The following is a 17,347-nucleotide window of genomic DNA, read 5'->3' on the forward strand; positions in this document are numbered from 1 at the left end:
CATGACCGTATACTCATGGGCCAGTTCGGACAGTTGCCGCATACATGGAAGATTCCACAAGACTTGGTGATCAAGACAAGGACTCCTCCCCACCGGTGTATTCGGCTAGGACTCTTGTTATCCTAGGCCTTTGGTGCATTATATAAACCGAGGCCAGGCTAGTCGATAGAGAACATATACATACAATCATACCATAGGCTAGCTTCTAGGGTTTAGCCTCTTCGATCTCGTGGTAGATCAACTCTTGTAACACCCATATCATTAAAAATAAATCAAGCATGACGTAGGGTTTTACCTCCATCAAGAGGGCCCGAACCTGGGTAAAATATCGTGTTCGCTGCCTCCTGTTACCATCCGTCTTAGACGCACAGTTCGGGACCCCCTACCCGAGATCTGCCGGTTTTGACACCGACATTGGTGCTTTCATTGAGAGTTCCGCTGTGTGTTCGGCAAAAGGTTGATGGCTCGCCTGCAGATCAACTGCGACTTCGACATCTTCGTCACACTGGTGGAAAAAGGGCCTTTGGTCGAGGTTCGCAACTGCCATTAGTCGCGGTTGCGCAACCGCGACCAAATAGGCGCGACTAAAGCCCCCCCCCCCTTTAGTCGCGGCTGCTTAAGAACCGCGACTAAAGGCCCGTCCACGTGGGCGCCAGGCGGCCGTCGGGGCGGAGGACCTTTAGTCGCGGTTCTTCTGGCCAACCGCGACTAAAGGCCGCCGCAGGTTTAGGGTTTTAGCCCCCCCTAAACCTGTTTTCTGTTTAATTTGTATTGTTTTATTTTTTTTGTGCTTTATTTTAATTTTGAAGGAGTTTCACATATTCTACGGTACTACATACATGCATATGAATGCACAATTTCAAACAAATTTGAAATTAGAACCAAAAAGAATTCAAGAGGAATATACAATATATATTCAATATCATCGGATGACCATATACAATTTTGAACAAGTTTCCATACATAATTTAATGCATATAAAGTTCTACGTCCTCGTAATGGTGTTCTCCTTTAGGATGGAGGACTTCCCTCCTGAACCATCCAGCTAGTTCCTCTTGAAGTGGTCGGAAGCGAGCTTCTGGACTAAGCATCATCCGGAGGTTATTCCTCTGAGCATTGGTATCACTCGGAACCCGCTCAGAGGTGTATCTCCGGATCATCTCACAGACATAGTATGCACATAGATTGGTCCCCGCTGGCTGAATATCCTCACCATTCTTAGCCTTTGACCTTTTGAATTCTAGCTCTTTTTTGAATTCACCGACCTTTGTATCTACGAACCGTCTCCAAACCCTACGAGGCAAAGAAAATTAAATGAACAAGAGAGTTATTAGTTACTTGATATTAGGAAATGAACGAAATAGGCCGATCGATATAGAGCGCAAATGAATGAAAATAATTACTTCTGCAGCATTCTTCTCATGCCGCCCCAAAGCTTTGGATCCTTATTCAGAGAGTCGTGGACGAGACATTCTGAGGTGTCAACTTTAATTACTAGCAGAATCCAGTGGAACCTGCGGACACGATACATGCACAGTACGTCATGCATAACTCATCGATTAGCCGGCCACATACCATGCATGGAGTAAACAAAAGAGAATGTGCTCAAGACAGAAACACTCACCCAAAATGGTAAGGAAATAGAATATCACTTTTGAGTTCCTGCTTTGTAAGAAACTGCCACAGGTCTGCCTCCATGTCGGCGGGGTGATGCTCCAACACATATCCATTAACGATGTGTGGGTCAATGAACCCAACATCATGGATGTTCCTTACTCTGCATTCCTTAATCTTCATTCTGCATGTATAATAGCGGACACAACAATATAGTTAGGACATATATATAGTGCAGGCAATATGAACGAGATGGGGTAGAAATAAATCACTTACAGAACGTAGCAACTGATGATAGATTTGTCGAGCTCGCGCAGATTGAAAAGCTGGAACAATTCACTCAGATGAATTTGTACATAGTAATGTTTGAAGTGATGCTCATATCTAACTTCCGCATAAATATATTCTTTGGCGTTTTTATTTTTTATGTAACCCTTGTACCATTTCAGCAGACCTTTCATTTGTGGAGGTAGATCCTCTTCCTGCGCAGGCTCGACGAGAGGCCCATTCTTCACATATGTAATTACTACCTCCTTCACTGGCGCCTCATCAAGGCCTAACAGTTCACGAAGAGTAATACCTAAGTTGGCCGCTTGTTCTCTGGCACTCGTTACAGTCAATCCATGTGCTGCCGCAGCTGCTATGATATCGGGGTCATCCGGACCGGCGGCTTTCACTATAAGCGGGGCAATCGATTGTTTACTTTGTTCCCCGAGCTGGGCAACTCGTTTCCCGCTTTTTTTACTTTCTAATTCCGTTTTCTCGGCCTCCTCCAAGGCTTTGTTCTCCTGGTTCTCCGCCCGCTCTTTCTTCTCCTTCAACATGAGTGCCTGCCTACGAAGTTCACGTGCATAGTCGTCAGGCAGATTCTTCGCGGCTTGGGACGGTGTGCTCAAAAATGACTTAGCCCACTTCTTTTGCTCATCAGAAAATACTGGCTTGGGCTCGGGCTCTCTTTTCTTCTTGCAGTCCGCCTTCCATTTCTCATGATCAGCAGCCGCGGCCGCGGCAGTTTCCTCGGCACTACGTTCCCAAGGCCTTGTGGGGAGAGGCTTCAGTGATGGCTCCGGTACCTTTGTGGTCTTAGGTACATAAGGGTCCGGGTTAATAATCCAGGACTGCTTCTGCTTCTTTGCCGGAGGTGGATTGGGGGGCGGCGTCTGATCACCCGCCGGACGAGGACTGGGGGGCGGCGTCTGATCACCCGCCGGACGTTGTGGACTGGGGGGCGTCGGCTGACGTGACGGAGGTGTAGGTGAACCGCCACCACCGTAGGGGGGTGGACTTGTTGTCCTTGGCGCCTCGCCTGGAAACTTGATAAACTTCTTTTGCCATAGAATGAAATGGCGCTTGACATCTCCAAGTCTTTTCTCCCCTTCAGGTGTAGCAATGTCAATCTCCAGGTCCTCAAACCCTTGGACTATGTCCTCCACCGTGACACGAGCATAGCCATCTTGAATGGGGTTGTTGTGGTGGAGTGCTCCAGGTAAACATGGTAAAGCACTGCCGATGGCTACCTTCATGGACATGTTCCCGATAGGATAATACAGATGACATTCTTTCATCTCCTTTATATCGTCCACGGGGTAGCGAGGAGGCTCCGGTGCAGTAATTTCGACCACCAGAGGCTCCGGTGCAGTAATTTCGACCACCAGAGGCTCCGGTGCAGTAATTTCGATCGTCGGTGCATCTGCACCAGCCGGTGGGGCCTCCGTGGAAGCCACACTGCTTCTCCGCTGCTGGCTTCTGAGATCCGCTGGATGATCTTCATGCTGCGCCCGAGCTGCATCTCTTTCGGCTACTAGTACACTCACGGTTTTCTTCATCACATCCATTTCCGATGCCAACCGCGCCACAACATCTGCTTCCCGATCCATCTTTCTCTTCCGGCTTCTGTAACCGTACGGGTCATCGTTCTGGGGGAACCCTATTTTCCACGGAATGTGCCCCATGCCTCGTACACGTCCTCCGTGTTCAGGATTCCCGAGGGCTTTTGTCAGCGCGTCGTTCTCTCTGTTGAACTTGATCTTCCCCTCTTGAGCATCCCTCATTGCGTCAATAAGGGCTTGGGTGGGTTTAATTATTTTGCCCCGGTAAACACACTCCCCTGTCTCCGGGTTCAGCGTTCCCCCATGCCCGTACCACCAGCTTTTGGCCCTTGGGTCCCATCCCTCCGTACCTGGACGGATTCCTCGCGCCCTCAGCTCGTTCCCCATCTTCTCCCACCTAGGCTCCCAAAGGCGATACCCTCCTGGCCCCATAATATGATTGTACTCCTTCTTAGCCGCATTTTCCTTATTTTTTTCGATATTTGAATGAACTGCTTCGATTTATTTTGCTTCACAAATTCTGGCCAATCATGTTTCAGTTTCTCATATTGTCCTTTGAAATCCAGAGTCTTGTTCTGCTTGACAAAGTCATGGGCTAGATTTTGCTTGAATTTCCAGAATGCGTCGGCCATCTTATGAAGAGCGAACTGTTTGACTAGCCTCCTCCTCTCCTTGTTTTCCTCAATCTTGTTACCCTCCTCATCAAATTTGTTGTATTCCGGAGGTAGAACGAAATGTTCCATAAGCTTCTTGAAGCAATCTTTTTTTGTTCTCTTATCGACAAAAGTGAAACCAGCAATTCGTGCCTTCTTTGGCTTATTCCACTCCTGGACGGTGATCGAGACGTTGTCTCTAACAACGGCTCCGCATTGGTTGACAAACTTGGTGGCGTTCTTGCGGGGCTCCAGCGGCCTGCCGGTTGCACTGTCGACAACCTCGATGGTGCATGTTTCTCCTTGTTTCATCGTCTTGGTTGCGCCACGCTTTGACGACGTACTCGATTGTTTCGACGATCCGGCCGAGGGCTAAAATAAGAAAGAGAGTCGCGCGCGTTAGTACACACATATTTATTCAAATCAGTTAGTTTGTATCACCAGAGGCTCAATGTATATATATACCTCGGCGCCGGAGGTGGTTGCTACTTCCATTTGAAGATCGTCGTTTATCGACGTTTGTTCGGCATCATCTTGCTGACGGCGCCGTTCATCTTCACCGTCAAGGTTCAGATAAGAAGAGATATCATCTTCTTCTTGTCCGGTCGGCACATATAGAATATCGCCGTTTATGATGCCGAACATATGTGCTTCACCGTCCGGATCATAGTTGTCCATAATCGGGTCAGCTCTATCGTCCGCCATTATGTCAGTCCTGAAAACATGTAGTAAAAACAAATTAATTAAGTGAAGAAGGGGGGCGGTGGCGGTGGCGGTGGCGAAAGGGCGGTGGCAAAAGGAGGGGGCGAGGAAGGGGTGGGAGAGGGTGTCGCGGTAGAGCGCGAGACGGGGCGGCAGACGACGGCGTCACGGAGAGGGAGGCGAGGACAACACACATGTATAACCCTCGCCGCCCCCTCTCGATCCCAAAAAAACACCGCGCGCATCGCCGCCCCCCTCGCCGCCCCCTCTCCGTATATGCGCGGGGTCGTGTACATTTTTTTAAAGCGGGATCGTTGTACATTGACGCGCGGGGTCGTTGCATATATTGATTATCAAGTTTTACTTTTTTTGTTGTTAATTATCAAGTTTTATATACGTTTATTTTGTTAATTATCAAATTTTACGGTTTTTTGTTAATTATCAAGTTTTAAGTTATTTTACCGTTTTTGTTAAACTAATTAACTAGTTAAAATTAAAAAGAACAAAAAAAAGAAAAAAAAGAAAAAATTCCGGTGGCCCGCGGCGCCCCTCTCTCTCTCCACGATCTCGCTCTCTGTCTGAGACCGGTGGCCCGTGCGCGCGCGGCAGTACCGAGGCCGGCCGGCGGCGTTGAGGGCGGGCGAGCGAGGCTGCGCGCGCGCGGTGGGCGAGGGAGGCCGGTGACGGCCGGCGGCGCCGTACGTGTGGGCGAGAGGGGGCGGCGCGCGTGGGCCGGGGCGGGGCGCGGTGTGCAAACATACGGCGGGCGACGGCGGGCGGCGTCGAGGGCAAGGGCGACGGCGGGCGGCGTCGAGGGCGAGGGCGACGGCGGGCGGCGTCGAGGGCGAGGGCGACGGCGGCAGGCCTTCGGCGCGGTGTTGAATCGGAGAAGACGAGAAAGGGTTCGGGCCCTTGTATTTATACCCCCCCTTTAGTCGCGGTTGGGGAGGCGAACCGCGACTAAAGGGTAACCTTTAGTCGCGGATGGCCAGACCAACCGCGACTAAAGGGTTTTTTGGCGGGTTTTTGCGTTCCCGCGCGCAACGACCTTTAGTCGCGGTTGGCCAGGCCAACCGCGACTAAAGGTATTTTTCAAAATACTTTTTCTTTTTCAAAATCACAAATATGTTAAAAACACAAATATTATATCAAAAAATTCAGAAAAATAAAACTAATTCAATTCAAAATTCTAAAAATACAAATAATATATCAAAAAATTAAGAAAAATAAAACTAATTCAATTCAAAATTTTAAAAATACAAATAATATATCAAAAAATTCAGAAAAATAAAACAAATTCAATTCAATATGTTAAAAACACAAATATTATATCAAAAAATTCAGAAAAATAAAACTAATTCAATTCAAAATGTTAAAATACAAATAATATATCAAAAAAATCAGAAAAATAAAACTAATTCAATTCAATATGTTAAAAACACAAATATTATATCAAAAAATTAAGAAAAATAAAACTAATTCAATTGAAAATTATAAAAATACAAATAATATATCAAAAAATTAAGAAAAATAAAACTAATTCAATTCAAAATGTTAAAAATACAAATAATATATCAAAAAATTCAGAAAAATAAAACTAATTCAATTCAAAATGTTAAAAATACAAATAATATATCAAAAAATTCAGAAAAATAAAAATAATTCAATTCAATATGTTAAAAACACAAATATTATATCAAAATATTCAGAAAAATAAAACTACTTCAATTCAAAATTCTAAAAATACAAATAATATATCAAAAAATTAAGAAAAATAAAACTAATTCAATTCAAAATGTTAAAAATACAAATAATATATCAAAAAATTCAGAAAAATAAAACTAATTCAATTCAAAATTTTATACGCCTAGGCAGGAGTACGACAGCGACGACAGCAGCGACGACGACGGCGGCAACTTAGAAGGCGACGACTACCAGTACAACGGCGGCGGCTATGAAGACTACGAGTATGCATATTATACGCCTAGGCAGGAGTATGACTAAATCACTCCAAATTTCATGTATCATCAGTGGTATCTCGAATCATTCGAAAATGGACACCAAACACATCACGGGTAATATAATTCACATGATCCATTCAACAAAGTTTGGTACAATAAATTATTACACATCATTTCTTCCCTTGTGTCCCTGCTTGCTTACGATTGTGCCGTATCCATGGAGCATCCTCATCATTAATGCTTGGGTCGGTGTTCACTTTGAAGGGCGGAATTTCAGCAAACATATTATAATCTTCTGACATGTCTGTCTTGTCCTCCACTCCCACGATGTTTCTTTTCCCTGAAAGAACAATGTGGCGCTTTGGATCATCGCATGATGTACTGATCGTTTTCTTATCTTTCCGTTTCCTCGGTTTGCTACTCATGTCCTTCACATAGAAAACCTGAGCGACATCTTTCGCTAGGACGAATGGTTCGTCAAGGTAACCAAGATTGTTGAAATCCACCATTGTCATTCCGTATTGCTGGTCCACCTTTACCCCACCTCCTGTTAGCTTGAACCATTTGCACCGGAACAAAGGGACCTTAAAGGAGGGTCCATAGTCAAGTTCCCATATCTCCTCTATGTAACCATAATATGTGACCTTTTGCCCATTCTCGGTTGCTGCATCAAAGCGGACACCACTGTTTTGGTTGGTGCTCTTTTTATCTTGGGCGATCGTGTAAAATGTATTCCCATTTATCTCGTACCCTTGGAAAGTCGTTATAGTCGAAGATGGTGTCTTGGCCAACATGTACAGCTGATCTACAACATCATTGTCATTCATTAAATGTTTTCTCAACCAACTGCCGAAAGTCTCCATGTGGGCCTTCCTAATCCAGGATTCAGGCTTCCCCGGGTTGTCCGAGCGTAAAATATTCTTGTGTTTCTCAAAGTACGGAGCCACCAAGCTAGAATTGGTCAGTACAGTGTGGTGTGCTTCAGTCAGAGAATGGCCGTGCATACATATCGTTGATTTCCTTCCGATCGTGCCTTTTCCACTTAGTCTCCCCTCGTGCCGCGATCGAGGAAGACCAATCGGCTTAAGGTCAGGAACAAAGTCAACACAAAACTCAATTACCTCCTCATTTCCATAGCCCTTGGCGATGCTTCCTTCTGTCCTAGCACGGTTACGAACATATTTCTTTAATACTCCCATGAACCTCTCGAAGGGGAACATATTGTGTAGAAATACAGGACCGAGAATGAAAATCTCTTCGACTAGGTGAACCAAGAGGTGCATCATAATATTGAAGAAGGATGGCGGGAACACCAACTCGAAACTGACAAGACATTGGATCACATCGTTCTGTAACCGTGGTAGAACTTCTGGATTGATTACCTTCTGAGAGATTGCATTGAGGAATGCACATAGCTTCACAATGGCTACTCGAACATTTTCCGGCAGGAGCCCCCTCAAAGCAATCGGAAGCAATTGCGTCATAATCACGTGGCAGTCGTGAGACTTCAGGTTTTGGAACTTTTTCTCCGCCATGTTTATTATTCCCTTTATATTGGACGAGAATCCAGACGGGACCTTCATACTGCTCAGGCATTCAAAAAAGATGACCTTCTCTTCTTTGGTTAGAGCGTAGCTGGCACGACCTTGAAACCATTCCGGATGCCGGTCATCAGGGTCTTTCAAACATTGCTGGTCCTGCCGTGCTTCCTTTGTATCATTTGTCTTCCCATACACGCCCAAGAAGCTTAGGAGGTTCACGCAAATATTCTTCGTAACGTGCATCACGTCGATTGCAGAGCGGACTTCTAGGACTTTCCAATATTCTAGCTCCCAGAATATAGATTTCTTCTTCCACATGGCTGCGTGCCCGTCAGCTCCCTTCGGAACTGATTGTCCGCCAGGACCCTTTCCAAAGATGACTTTCAAATCCTTGACCATATCAAATACCTCAGCACCAGTGCGTTCCGCAGGCTTCGGCCGGTGATCTGCCTTGCCGTTGTAATGCTTGCCTTTCTTTCTTACTAGATGAATTTTCGGAAGAAATCGACGATGCCCAAGGTACACGTTCTTCTTACAATTTGGCAAATGTACACTTTCAGTCTCATGTAAGCAGTGCGTGCATGCATTGTATCCCTTATTTGACAGTCCCGAAAGGTTACTAAGAGCAGGCCAATCGTTGATGGTTACGAAAAGCAACGCTCGTAGGTTAAATTCCTCTTTTTTGTGCTCATCCCACACACGGACACCAGGTCTGCCCCACAGCTGTAAAAGTTCATCAACTAATGTCCTTAGGTACACATCGATGTCGTTGCCGGGTTGCTTCGGACCTTGGATGAGCACTGGCATCATAATGAACTTCCGCTTCATGCACAACCAAGGAGGAAGGTTGTAGATGCATAGAGTCACGGGCCAGGTGCTATGGCTGGAGCTCTGCTCGCCAAAAGGATTCATGCCATCTGTACTTAGACCAAATCTTATGTTCCTTGCGTCAGCTGCAAAATCTTTGAACTCTCTGTCGATCTTTCTCCATTGCGTTCCATCTGCGGTGTGTCTCAACTCCCCGTCCGACTTACGGTCCTCTTTGTGCCACCGCAACAACTTAGCATGCTCTTTGTTCCTGAACAGACGTTTCAACCGTGGTATTATAGGAGCATACCACATCACCTTGGCGGGAACCCTCTTCCTGGGTTTCTCGCCCTCAACATCGTCACCAGGGTCATCGCCTCTGATCTTATAACGCAATGCAGTGCATACCGGGCATTCATTCAAATTCTCGTATTCACCGCGGTAGAGGATGCAGTCGTTGATGCATGCATGTATCTTCAGAACCTCTAAACCTAGAGGGCAGACAACCTTCTTTGCTTCGTACATACTGGCGGGCAACTCGTTATTCTTTGGAAACATATTCTTCAACATTTTTAGCAAGTTTTCAAATGCCGAGTCAGCTACACCTGCCTGTGCCTTCCATTTCAGCAAATCCAGTGTGCAGCCCAGCTTTTTCAGACCATCATCGCATCCGGGGTACAACGACTTTCTGTGATCCTCTAACATGCGATCCAAATTCTCCCTCTCCTTTTCAGTTTCGCAGCGTCTCCGTGCATCAGCAATGGTCCGACCAAGATCATCAACGGTCTCATCACGTGCCTCTTCTTCACCTTCACCTTCCCCTTCACCTTCCCCTTCACCTTCAGCATCCTCCATGAAAGTATCACCGAAATGAGCAAGATATCTTTCATCGATGAAATCATCCCCTTCTTCATCTTCTTCCATTATAACCCCTCTTTCTCCATGCTTGGTCCAACAATTATAGCTTGGCATGAAACCGTGCCGAAGCAGGTGCAGGTGAACTTCTCTTGAGGAAGAGTAACCCTTCTGATTCTTACATTCAACACATGGACAGATAACAAAACCCTTCTGCTTGTTCGCATTAGCCACTACGAGGAAATCTTTCAAACCCGTAGTGAACTCGCGGGAGAGTCGGTTACCGTACATCCATTGCCGATTCATCTGCATTATTATAATATAAAATATATAATTAACCATCATGCATTTGTTAAACTAACTAGCTATAAACAATAGAAATTAAACAATGAACAACACACATGCATATTTTATCAATGACACACATGCATGAAAGGTTCAAGTTGCTAACCGCGATCGAGGAGGAAAAAATAAATGAGGAACCTCAAGTGTGGCTCCAACACTTCATATCATGTTTGTTTCACCCTCTTGGGGCATTTCATCAAACACCTTGTGTGCATAAGAGGAACCAAAAGCAAACCTACACCCCCTTGTGAAGCTTGTGAAGAGAAGTGGCACCAAATGGCTAAGTGAGCGTGCTGAACTGGTATATATAGGGGAGGAGCTTTAGTCGCGGTTGGCCTGGCCAACCGCGACTAAAGGCCTTTGGGCACCTTTAGTCGCGGTTGGCCTGGCCAACCGTGACTAAAGCCCCTCACGTGCACCAGCTGGCCACCGAGCGCCTTGGCCCAGGCCTTTGGTCGCGGTTCGTCTGCCGAACCGCGACTAAAGACTTCATTAGTCGCGGTTCCTACAGTTTCGCGACTAATGGGGCTGGACGGAAGCCTCTTTTTCTACCAGTATCACCAGCTCGACTGATCACCTTGGTTCGACCAAGGACTGCGCCCTACCTCCGATCGTCATGTTCGGATGAGGGCCTTTATAAACATCAACTCCGATCTCTATCAAGATCATGGAGGAATCATCCAGGGAGCCCAGGGGCTCAACGTCAACACTGCCCTCAGGCGACCGTGCTGTTTTTCTGGACAGCAAACTTGTGTCCGCCACCACCGCCTCCTCAAGTGTCTTTTTAACGATTGCTTCGGTGGAATTGTGTGGAATTGAGTCTACAACAACCCTGGAAAATTTCGTCGAGTTTCGATGGAGGAATCTTTGGCAATCCACGATATACCAGAGCCCTGTCAAATCTGGACGGGAATCTGGACGAGTTTAGGGCGTGTTGTCCAGCTTCTAGCTCAGACGTCCTTTGGAAAATCCAACCGTTGATCGGCTGCGGAATTACTATATCTACCACCTCGCAAAATTTGAGCTCGATCCGACCGTTCAAACTCCGAGAACCTTCCAATTAGTGCATCACTTTTCGGATCTGTTTTCTGTGCGAAAACGAATCCGACCCGAGTTCGTCTTTTTTACGAACGGCATTTCGGACATCCCTTTTAAAGGAAGTTTTGTATGGGGTATTGTGTTTTGTTCCCGAACACATCCCACCAACTTTAAGATCTTTTGAACATGATCTTCAACATCATGCTGGTGTCAAACCAGTCAGGCAATATTGCTCCACGCCTGCCGACCTGCGCTAGACACGTCGTCATTTTGTTGAGCCGAACTCAACTTCTTCGGATCATCATCCCGGCAAGCCGAACAAGAGTCCGGCATCGCAAAGGATAAATCATCATAACATCGCCGCCCCACAGATTACACGGAACGGGCATATCGGCATTGCCGCACAGTCACTTCATCAAGCCGGCATTGACCACGTCACGACCTGCATCGGAAGGGCCGCACTATTGCTTCTTCAAGATGGTGTCCATCACGCCGACCTACTTTGACTCATCGGCTGACATCGAGACTTCGACATCTCGGCTGGACCGGGGGCTTCGCCATCTCTTCATCAACCTACTCCAGAGACTTCGACGTCACTAGCCGACCAGCTCCGTCGCGTTAGCTGGACCGAGGGATTTGCCTCGGCGAGCCAACCTTTGCCAGCATCGCCATACCGTCGCTTTATCGCCCATCAGGCAATGGGTGTGCGGATCGAGTCGTAATTTTTGGAATCACCTTCCTTTGGATTGCTATAACAAATAAACCAGGTGCTATTAATCCTAGTATTTTTTGCTTGTTTGGGTTCATTTTTCCCAAGAATTATTACTCTGATTTGTCCATCATATGTACATAGGTCTATCAAATGGTGGCCGTATTAACGACAGTCGCATGGTGGTTCGGTCAGTCTCCGTACATAATCCGGCGAACGCCGCATCCGGAACTCGGACTGACCTGTGAATTCAGGCTTTGCCACGCCTCTATCGCATCAGCCGGCGCCCTGCATCGACATTGACTTCGGCGCCAGGCCATATTTCTTTTATTACTCACTTTGCATAAATTATTTATTATGCAACGATTTTTTTATTATTACTATTATCTCCAGTTTGCACTATTTTTTGTGCACAGGAAAATGATCCAGCCGGACTATATCCTTTGGCGTCACCTCGGCTGGACGGGGGGCTTCGTCAACACTTCATTACTCCATGCCGGGGACTTCGGCATCACTCTGCCGGCCTACATTGACCGTGCTATGTCACAACTTCGGAGTGCCGAGCTCTTTGCTCCGCCACCTCGGGACCGGCTTGGGGGATGGAACCTTGTCCCGCATCAAGCTCGGACTGCGTCGTCAATACCGAACACATTAACCAGCTTAGTTGCCTTCATGCTCAAAGTTTTAAATTTTTAACTTGTGTTCGCTTCGACCAAGCATTATAATTTTTTTGGAAAAAAGTTGCTTGTAAAAAAATTTCCTTGTCCAAACTTTGTTTGTGACGCACAAATTCAAATACCCCGTTTATTTGGAGGCTTCTTTTATGAAGCTTTTCCTCTTGCATATGATTATACTTGTACGGCTTCGTTCTTTGTTCGTGTATTACGCCACAATATGCACCATCTTGACTTATTAGGCGGTACGGTCTCATGCCCTACCGCCCCAATCGGTGCCACCTTCAAGAAGAGAAGGCCTTGGGGTAGCTAGGACCCTACCTCCAGAGGCACCGATGGTCCCACTCCATGCGCACCACTTACTAAGCTGGCAGTAGGGTATTAAGAGTGAACAAGGCACATTCCAGTGCTACCATACCAAGCATTAACATGTTTGAGCGTACATATCCAGCATTACCAAGTTCAGAAAATAACACATAATTAACAAGTAGATAGACCCATATATTTCATGAAAGTTCACACGACTACAATAGCCTGTCCCATTTCACCAGACATTAATCTAAGAACAAATGTTGATCTAAACTAGCTAGCTAATTACAAGTTGCATTGCGAGTACTAGAACATTAAATGTAGCCGTCGGTGCCATTACTATTGACCACATCCCTGTGCATGCCCCTGCTGCTAGCATAATCCTGGTGCTTGTGGTTTCTCTTGGCCGGCGGGTAGTGCAACTGTTGGCCTGCTATCTCGTCGCCATGACCCCCGCGGACGCTCTGTAACCCTAGGTGGAACATGCCCTGCATCGTAGCCATTGTGATGGGCATTGCCTCAGTAGGAGTCCAGACATATGATGATCCATGGCGTGCATGAATGGGAAGCTATTCTATGCTTCCAACAACTGCTCCATCCCGTTCCCATGGGCATGGTGGTGGTGGTGGTGCGCACAGCCGTCCACCGTGTAAGCATCGCTTTCGGCAAAGAGCAGCCTGACAGGGAAGCCGAGACCAAGGTTAGCTGGGTCGAATATGTCGCTGAACTGGCTGTCGTGGGACGGCGTGCTGCCAAAAATGGGGTATTGCAATCTTGGTGGTGAAATGTCGGTGCCAGTGGCATAAGTGGTACTACTAGACATGGTTGGTGTCACGGACGACTTCCCTACCGTAGAGGCTCGGGAGGTGGCTGGCACCACCTTGGGCTTGGCCCTACGCTTGGCATGGCGACGATACCCCCCGCCGACGGGCACGTTGCGGAGAACGCCGCCGCGGGTCCAGTAGCGGCTGCAGGAGCGGCAGAAGTGGCGGGGCTGGGTAAGAGAGTAGTTATTAAAGTAGCAAAACTTGGTGTTGGTGGATTCGCATCGCGGGCAGTTGATCCCCGGAACTGGATGCGACAACCGCGCCAGCCGTGCTCGCTTCGACATGGAAATCGACTTGTTATTTCTGTCGCGACTGCAATCGCCGTCCCCAGCACCGCCGCAACCATCATTGCCACCCCCTGCAACGCCGTAGTCGGCCCCGGTTGTGGCCATGAACCCTTTGGGATTATTGTTGTTGCATCCTCCATCACCAGGACCATCGGGTGAAGAAGTGGTAGTACTATGAGTGCTAGTGCCGATTTGTTGCAGCTGCAAATCAACAAGGTGATGAGTAATCAATTAACCATATCGGCCAATATATATATATGGAGCTATTTTTTTCTGCATTCATCCCCGGGATGGGCAGGATGAAGTAGTTTTTGGTAAATCTCGGAAGTTTTGGATTTTTGGTTTGAATAGTTCAAATGAATTTTGATTTTACATTTATTTCAGGTAATAACATATAATGTTTGAGCTACATCGGACATAAAGTTCCCTCTTCAAAAGGAGACCCCGTGACCTCTTGGGAGTATAAAGACCACTGGAAAAAATAGCCCGTTAAATAAATTAGTTTAAGATGTCTCACTAATAGCATGCTATAGCGCGGTATAGCATGCTAAGGATGGTGCTATTTTGCTATAGAACACTATATTTTCATTTATAGAGACCCTATTTGATTTAGCTTTTCTGTTTAAATTCATTTTTTTACCTTTCTGGTATCACAACCCAAGAAACAGTGGTACCTCTTGTGTCTATGAAATTTCAGGTAACTGGTCGGTTACTGTAAATTTCGACCTGAAAAAGAAACCTGATATGGAGTATATTCCTAGATATATATACTTGTTTCTTATGCGAACAAAATCATGAGGGAATATGCAATTAATTAGCAAGCTAGAAGCACGACGATGCATACCTGAAGCTGGTTGTGGTCGGTGTTCCAGAAGTCTGATGAATCAAGGAAGGCAGGAAGGAAGATCATAGCCGGTGATCTAGAGAGAAGAGAAAGTGGGAGGAAGAAACTTAGCAGCAGCTGGGGAAATCAAGCGGAAGAGTACTAGTACCAAGGAAAGGAATGGAAAAAGAAGAGATAAAAAGGACAGAGCAAGGTAGCTAGCTAGCAGCACCCAAATAGATGAGAGAGAAGGGACACACACTCTCTCTAGATATATAGCCTGTGGAGATTTGGAGGAAAAAAGAAGAGGACCCATGTTGTTGTTGTTTTCCTTCATTTGCACACATTTCCTTCTCCAATGTATATGCGGACGTGGCTCAGAGTGCTACCCATGCTAGCTACAGTTTGCAATAAATTAGTTAGTGTACTCTGATTAGCTAAGCTGATAGCTAATTTGCCACCGCATAATTAATCATGCAGGCCACTCCATAGAGTTAACTGGTACTAGCAATTTGGTTGGCCTACATATATTTTTTGTTTGAACACTAGCAAGTCATATCACTCACTCTGTTTCGAGACAACCACTTCTTCTCAACAGTCATGAGCTGTCATTTTTAGTAGGAACCAAGATGTCGTGTCATTTTCATCATATGTTTTTTTTTAATTCTATGTTTTCATGATATTGCGTCCTAAAGATGCCATAAAATGTGGGATATGTCAAAGCGAGATGAACTTCAATCTTGACACATGCATGTCATGTATACATAGAGAAAAATTCACAGCGATTTCCAGTATTTTTTTTTTCTCCGGAGCGACCTCTAGTCTTTGTGGTGGATATACAACTTAGTTTTGTATGGGAAGGGACTAACATTATATTTCACAACTCAAGTGTTAGTTAAGTTTATTTGTATAAAAATTCTCTATAACTTAAAGGTTGGATGATTTGATCGCCAACCTAGTGAAATTTATACGACCAGTGATGCGGTGGTGGTTTTGCGCACACACCAATCGGCACAAAAACAAGATAAAATAAACATACATTTATTACTAAACAAAAATAAATGTGAATATCATGACAAAAATAGAAGCGCAATAAATCTATAAGTTTGAACCAAAATTGGGAAACTGTGGATAACTCATAAATAAATTATGAACATTCATGAGTAGTCTATCATAATACTCTTGAAGTTTATTTAAAAAAAATGATTTTGTTTCTCTAGGAATACTGCGGGTTTAACTTGTCTAATTTATTTTATTGATTTTTCATATTACACGATTGCTATGTGTGCAAAATCGCCGGCATGTTAGCAACCATATTGTTTTGACTGGGTCAAGGATATAATGTGCTATATATCAGAAGTTTAGGGTCAAACTTGTCAAATTTCAAAATCTAGGAGGTAAAACAGCAACTGATAGTTAAATAGGTGAGGTGGGCGACAGATCTTTCATCCACTTTTACATCAAGCTAGAGGTTTCTCTCCAACATGAGCGAGTTGGCAAACTTGAGCAATCCACTCCATGGTAAATACACATGACAGTGTTCTTGGTTGTGTGCATCTTGGGTGCAGAGAGCAAATTAAGACCCCCTACTTTATTACTTGAGGGATGATCATTGGTGTGAACATACAAGTGTTTAATTGATGCCAGGTGGTTTGCAAGTACCACTGTTGATTTGTACCATGAGAGTTGCGGGTACTGTATGTAGCTGGATATATACGCGCTCTTCTCATCTTCATATACATCGATGATATGAAATAGTGTCCGTGAATATGACATGACAACTAAATTTCTCTCGCGTTATATTTTTTGCATGTTAACAGTTAAAAACTAATGCACATGCATATATAACATCAATCACCTTCCGGAATATAATATATCAATTCCTAATTATTTATTGATGTTTGTCAGGTTGACATGGTTGCTACGTGTGCAAAATATCCGCCATGTTTTATTTTGAAACTAGGGAGGGCCAGAGGGCTCCCCACCTGAAAAATATAAATATTCAATTTGTTTTAAAGTGGCAAAACAAGCATATAATTCATACTACAAGAGATTCAGAAAGCACACACTCAAGGAGAGGCAAGATAGTCTCGTCATAACATGGCACTGGATTTAAACTCGGCATGTTAGAGATATATTTTCTTTACATGTATTTGGTAGTTTTGGATTTCTAATTCATATCCTTATCTCTAGGAGAGGCTTTTTACCCTTCAAATCTGTACTCTTATATATACTAGCCCGTGAGGCTCAATACAATGTCCATCATATTCCTCTAATCCTTCTCCCTCTATTGTTCTACTCTCTCCTTCCGAAATTACTTGCCACATGAATGAATGTATCTAGCTGTATTTTACTACTATATACATCTATTTC

The 17,347-nt window shown here is 45.2% G+C and overlaps 1 pseudogene; it reads right to left on the reverse strand.

The window, feature by feature from the left end:
- Positions 1-13,351: 13,351 nt before the first annotated feature.
- LOC123059693 (dof zinc finger protein DOF5.1-like) lies at positions 13,352-15,201 on the reverse strand (annotated as a pseudogene).
- Positions 15,202-17,347: the final 2,146 nt, after the last annotated feature.

This window comes from Triticum aestivum, chromosome 3A, assembly GCF_018294505.1.
Source record: "Triticum aestivum cultivar Chinese Spring chromosome 3A, IWGSC CS RefSeq v2.1, whole genome shotgun sequence".
NCBI lineage: Eukaryota > Viridiplantae > Streptophyta > Magnoliopsida > Poales > Poaceae > Triticum > Triticum aestivum.